We start from the raw sequence: 7,299 nt of genomic DNA on the forward strand, positions 1-7,299 counted from the left end.
CTTACATACGATCTCGATCCTGAGCAAGTTGCCGACAGAGGGGGGTCTCAGATGGCGTGGAATAATTGTGGTTTTGGTTTTACCGGCATAAATTGATTTCGCGATCGTCTCGCCGCCGCTTGTTCCCAGCTTACGGTCCAACCTTTTTTTGTCACTGCGTCGTGAACACCTCCTCTGTCATGCATTAACCCTCACAGACGCCCCCCGTTCTTCCCAACTCCCTCCCTTCCTATTCTCTATCGGAAACTCTCTTCGAGTCAATACACTAGTTTTATCGCCGTCATCCGCCCTGCCTATCGCCTAACTCTCTCAATTGTGACATGCCGCGTCTTGAACACCTCCTCTGTCATGCATTAACCCTCACAGACGCCCCCCGTTCTCCCCAACTCCCTCCCTTTGTATTCTCTATCGGAAACTCTCTTCGAGTCAGTACACTCGTTCTAAGGACGATGGAATGTGCAGCCGGCAGCAGGGGGATGGGAATTTCAGTGGTGCAATGTAACAGACAGGAAGTGGAGGAGGGCTGGGCTTGGACTGAGGGACGGGGGGGGAGGGAGGAGGAGTCGGAAGGGTGTGAAATGTGCGAGACGAAGGGGCAAGCAAAACGTTTACGGGTGTCTGTCCCGACCTGCAGAAGGTCGGATGACTCTATGCGAAGAAACCAGGAGCATCATCTTCGTTTTCGACTGGTCTATCGTCTCCTCCGTATCATCAGGGTTGGTTGTGACAGCGAGAGCTCTGATCAATGCCTTGGCAGTATCAAGGTAGTCGGTGTGGTCCAGGCCGATGTAGGTGGAACGGAGCTGGTCTACGGAGGTATTCATTTGCGTAGACAATGTATCCAGAAACGCTGCTTCATCCAGGTTGGGGAAGATTTTTTTCTCGCGATAACTGTGCATCATCATTGTTCCATAGCTAGATCTCAGCATCATAACCGTCATGTCAGCGAGGGTGGGTTCTGACATGCGGAGGAACGCCTGAAATGTCTTTGTGACTTGTGGGTTAATCAGACTATGTCCATTTTCGGTATGAATGAGTAGGGATTTGGGGACGAGGTCGGACTCATCCTTTTCAGCTTGGTCAATTATTGCAGGGCGGACAGTGGAGCAATGAAATCGGACGTATTTGAGAACATATGAAGGAAAAAGAACAAACGGCATTCGCAAGGATCGGCTTGTCTTCTCCTTGACCGTGCTCATTTCAATGAAACCCTGCTCCCGCGCTCTTTGCGTCATGTCTGTCAATTCGCTTGACGAAGGCAGTTGCAACTGCGTGTATACTTGGGGTCGTTGACCCCCGCCGGTCAACACAAGAAGGTTGATTAAATTCATGCACCACTTATTTTTGGTCCTACCTTCCCGGAAAACCGTGGTGACGGCAGCGGTCACCCCGTGGTCAACTGTGTGACTATCAAAAGATGCGAGAATAGAATCCAATGCATGTCGGATTTTTTGCTTGCAACGAGAAAAATCCTGTGGCATGAAAATTGCGGCCCGCGCTATGCGATCGTCTATGACGCGACGATCGGTAGCGCGTTGCCTTCCTAGCACTTTCTGAACATTGAAAATGGAACGGAGATGTATGCGGCTTCGTTCTGCTTCAGCAGCGTAGACAACGCTTCTTCCTTGAAAGTACAATTTGGCGTGCTCGGAAATTTTTTTCAAGTGAAAAGCTTTTGTCATGACAGTTGTACAGACAGCCCTGACGCGATAATGTGAAATGAGGAGATCTACTGTGTCCTTGTCGCATATTGCTTCGAATAGCTTCCCTGGCATCCATACCGATTCCACCTCCAAGACGTTACAAACCACACACAGCCGCAGCAGCTGCCCCGCCGCGATACAGAGCTGCTTGAAGGACCCATCGCTTCCTCCCCCCGAGATTTTTGGCTCGTATTCAATACGGTATATCTCTCTCAGATCGCTATTATTATCTTCACAAACAGAAATCCCCTTATACGCAGCGCGTCCTTGTCCGATTACGCCATGATCTTTCAAGGTTGCTTCTTCGCAAGAGAAGTAATCGGGGTGGTCCCGCAACAGATTATGAACGCTATGGCTCCAAGCCTCTTCCAATGAGAGGCCCGCAGTTACACGTATAGAGACCGCAGGACCCCCCACTCCCTGTTGACGTTGGGCAGATTTCGTACCAAGACGGCGTGTCGTGCGTCGTTGTATGATCTGGGCATGGTTCTTTCGAACCATGTCGAGATCAATGTTGGCCTTCGTAAATTGAGTTGGAGTCGCTTCACCACGGACATCGTCCATATCCATGTGTAATGACTGCCCGTCATCTTCGGAAATATCGGTGAAGGAGGGAGGGGCGCACGGCGAAACTGTAGCGGAAAAACTTGGGGCTGTACGTACTGGTGTGACTGGGGATACGAGTTTCCCCGCAGCAGCATCTGTCTTCTTCTTGCTTTTCGTCTTGCTTTTTTTTGTCTTTTTGCGTTTGGAAGACTCTTTACCCGGGCCTGCACCGCGTTTTTTTGTCGTCGGATCCATTGTGCGACGGAAAGCTCTAGAGGATTTAGGGAGCACAGGAGGAAAGGAAACGGGACTACGATTCGCATATATATAGGGAAATGGCAATACACACTTGAGAAGTATCGTGGTTCCACGTGAAAAAACCGCGGCAAATTCAAATCAGAGTACAACAGTGTTGCGGGCCATATGGGTATCCGTGTCTGTGTGTGTCGTCACGTGTTCGTTTTTGGGCCACTTCAGGATGTCGATTCTCTGATAAATCTGTTCTGGTCTCGAATGAGGTTTTCGGACAACGCGGATGAAATTGACGGAGGAAATGAGTCGTCGGATGGGGAAGGTGAAAATGGGCAATCTGGAGAAGACGTCGGGTGAAGCTGTCGATCAGAGTTTGCAAAGGTCGCAATTGCAAGTCGTACAGGGGGGAGGGTGGGCAAGGGCATTCTGTCTGAAAAGTCGAAAGACGGAAGGTTGAAGAGGAGAGCGGACTTTGCAGGACGAGGTGGAGACGGAAGCAGTGAAGCTGCAGTGAAGCTGGTTCGGACAGCGTAGAAGAAGATGACGTGAGCGGCGAGGAGGGAGATGATTGCAGTGTAGTGTAGGGTCTTCAGTAGAATTCAAGAACCAGTCCCGGAAGCACGGCGAAGCCGCAAATGATTCATCCGACGAAAGCGGCAGTTCTAGTGAAGACAAAAATGAGGATGCCGCAGCGAACTTGAAGATGTCATTGTCGCTATCAACAGCCGTCGCAAAGTACATTTACAAGAAAGATACGAAGAGATCTCAGGACGGAGGAAATGTCAGCGAGGAGGACGAGTCTGATGTCGAAGGCTGTAGTCCAGAAGAAGATAATAATTTTTTTCTCACCAAAGCGGAGGAGAAGGCATGCCGAAACCGGGAACAAGAACGAATTGCTGTTCCCGACAAGCGTACTTGACGAGATAACACGTTTAATCCTGAATGCCGGGAAAAATTGGATCTCTAATAAAAAATTGTGTGGCCGCCCTAGACGGCAACGTGTCGGAACTGGCCAGTGCAATATAAGCGCTGGAGAATTGCAGAACGACGAGGACGACGACAGTGTGATAGACCGGAATTTGGAGGATGTTGAAACCGGACATGGTCATCGGGCGAAGGCACCTCCAGTAGTTTTCAAACGAAACTGGAGAAGAAAGCAACTCGGACGGTGACATTGATGATTTCGGTAGACGGAAAGTCCAGCAGAAAGAAGAGTTGAATACTGAATGAGATAAGCGAGACGGCTGCTCCGAGCGGGAAAAGAGAGGCGTAGACAACGAATAAAGTGTTCCGTTGAACTGACATACACGTTCCTTCAGAAGGGGATTAGGGGCTAGCTGCCGGATCGTGGTTGATTTCTTGCGACGCGGACTTTAAACACCGCCTGCTCCGTTGTTGCTAGCTTGCGATATGAGGAATACCTGCGTGTTGGCAATCTTTGTGTCGAGGCCAATGTAACCATTTCTGTTGCCGGCTTGGTCGCAATGAAGTTCCACAAAGTCATCTTAGCAACAATCGGTTCCCCAATACATATAAAATGGATCCTCCATATCTGGGAAATGTCCTTTGCTACTCTCCTGTACAGCAGTGATGCTAAAGATCCGGCATGCACGCCATCTGGTACAGCCTCAGCGCCCCTAAAAAAAAGTCGCCGAAGACTGGATCGCAGAAACGGCCATGCCAGAGACGCCTTCCTTTTCCTTGATCTGTGCGAAAACGTTCGCATGAAGACGTAAGCCCCTTTCACTGTTACGCACCGTTTGCAAGCTCTCCTATACGATGGCGTACATCAAAAGTACGAGGCGGTGTCGCGGAAGAATTTGTGCATGCCTCAAGTTCATCGCCTCTGAAACGTTCTTCATATCCGTATTCAACCAATAGAAGCACTGTGCACCTCCCAATGCGGCGCCAACCATAAACACATCGAGGCGGGAATGTAGTGTCATCTCGACTGCTAATCTGAGAGTGAACGTTTGACGGAGCAGGGGTTGTCAGTGGGCATGAAAGGGGCTGGGGACTGGGGACTGCTGTTGCCGGGCTTGCCACAGGGTTCATCAAAAATGTGAGCAGAGTTTATACAGTAATACATATCCCTTTCTTGCAGAGGTTGAACATCACTGTCCGTTGTCACTACACAGGACAGCACCGTAGCACTTTTCAGAGTGGAAAATGTCCATCTTCAAACACCTTTAGCCATAACTTCTTTAAGATTGAATGGATGAAGATTTATGAGCACTGGACATAGTTTGAGTTCAGTTCCGAATGCCAAACGCTGGATATGAGAAGGAGATCTGTTCAGCTTCTACAGACGCGTACAGCAGTTAACGGGAGCCCCGTTTCGTTGTACTGGATATTTTTTAAGTTACTCTTTCTCGCCAGAACTCAGTAAGAATGTATTATTTCCATTGAATTGAGAGTCATTCTCTGGATAACTGAGACAGTAACCAAGGTCATTACGCGACGCAGAATACCACAATCACGCTGCCGATCTATTTCAGGACAAGGGCAGACGATGTTGAACGATTACAGCGTCAAAACGTATGTGAATGCAAATGGGGATGTGAGCTTGCCTGGATAGGAGGTTTGTTGGCGTTGGTTGGCTTCACTGAGCCACCGTTAATGAGGGGAGTGGATTCAGCCTGTTCTAGGTTGACTTTGGGGGAGGGCCCTGCGCAAAGGGAAGTCCCGTAATCCGGCGGTGCGGAAACGTGATGATGACGTCATGCCCTGCAGTCTGCAGGGCATGACTCTGTATTGGGCGACCAATGATAAAAAGGGGATAAAATAGCAAAGAAAATATTTGAAATATACAAACACTGATCGCATTTGATTTGAGACATATAATTCATATTATGGTTTCATCGGACACGTCTTGTCGCGGGGGGCAGAAACGTGATTATACAGTGTACAGAGAAAGACTGGCATAGGGCGATCATTGAGAAAAGGGGATAAATTATCGAAGAAAAACAGTGGAAAAACACGAACAAAAACTGTACGCATGTGATTTGGGACGTACCGTATATTTTCATAATCAATTTGAATCCAACACGTCACCCGCCGCCTGGAAACAAGATGACTACGTTTTGCTCTGTAGAGCATGACGTCATTGTTACTAGAGAAAGTTTTGGAATAATAAAAATAATGGCAACATTATAATGGTATATATATGAAATATTTTTTCAAAATATTACACGAACAAAGGCTGTACGATTTTCATTAAGGACATATATTTTCATCACCAATTCGAACATTACACGCCATCCTGCATTATAGAAACATGATTACTACGTCATGGTCATTCATTTACTGAACGCGGTTGTGCAGTCGTACTGCGTACTGTTGATGCTTTCAAATTTATTATCAAGGGATGAGCCACCGCCCTCAACGGACAATTAAAAAATTAAAAAAACCAGTTGGCATAAACTAGGCGCACTGCAAACAGAATACAAATCCTATTGCGGCGCCAATATGCCTATGCCCTTGCGTATTATTCGAAGGACTGGTTCATGCAGGAATTAAAAAAACAGAACTATCCCACACATACCAGCTGATATGAGTGAATGTATTAAATTATCAAACTAAATGTAAGAATCACAACAATTTCACTTCTTTTAACTTTACAATGTTACGGTAGAGGAATGTAGTTACAATTATAGAACTTTACGACAAAATATCTTGTATGAACGAATAAGATCCGCCATTTATGTAAAAGGTGTATCACGTTTGTTCAACATACGTGTAGGGGTTGAAGGAAGGGAAAATGTTCACACGCTACATACCACTACCCTGACGTAACATGGGGATTACATGTGCAGCATGAACTTGGAGGATTTTGATCCACATTTTCCGGATGAGAAACTGCCATGGCTACGCATAAACGTGCGAACCAAACACATTGTAACGTGATCTCAACTGGGAAGATGTATCCCTACCAAAGCTGCAGTAGGGTAAAAGGTCGCAAAGAAAGAACTTCCATGATGCCCCTTAATACGTGCAGAACACTCTCAAGTATAGCAAGAAATGCATGAACTGCAGCAAGGTGTATACCAACCCCACTAAAACCATCACTAATGTTTTGACAATCTGCAACGTACAATGTCATGCAGATGCGTAGTTTCTACAGCAATAACGTACAAATAAAAAACCGCAAGCACTTTTAAGCTGCCGAAATGCAGAGTCACATCCATTACCCATGGGTTGGACGGATGGGAGGTTAGGCGTCGAAATTGGCATCGCTATTGAAGATTCCTGGGATGGAAGGCCTACTGGCTCCTGGCTCCATAAAATATCTGCAAAAATTATATCAAAGCACGGGCCAAAACACTCCCCACGCTCCGCGGCGGATGGAAGTCCCGAATCTCGGACGGAAGGCCTATTGGTCGGATGGAAGGTTTCATCGCTGGTTTCATCCGTGTCGCAGCCCTCGTTATGATCATTCTTGACATGGCACTCACCTGTTGGCTACTTTGAATTCCACTCTTCCTGCCTTTCAGGTTTGAATGCCCTTTTTCCCGCCTTAAAACTGTACTCACTGGCTCTCTCTCTTTTGACTGCTGCTTTCCATCTAAGACACCCATCCATTGGCCATTCCCTCTGGAGGCACCCATCCATTGGCCATTCCCTCCTGGGACACGGCGGCAAGTCTGGTCGGACCATCACAGATCCACTGACCGGATGCTACCGCTTCAATAGTTTTGTACGAGGGTAGAAACGTGTCTGTTTTTGCGAATGTGGCAGGGATTCTGAATATAGTTGTAGGGGAGAGCGCGAGGAGGATGGCTTTGCGAATACCGCCGGC

The sequence above is a fragment of the Chondrus crispus genome, genomic scaffold (genome assembly GCF_000350225.1).
Source record: "Chondrus crispus Stackhouse genomic scaffold, scaffold_194, whole genome shotgun sequence".
Lineage (NCBI taxonomy): Eukaryota > Rhodophyta > Florideophyceae > Gigartinales > Gigartinaceae > Chondrus > Chondrus crispus.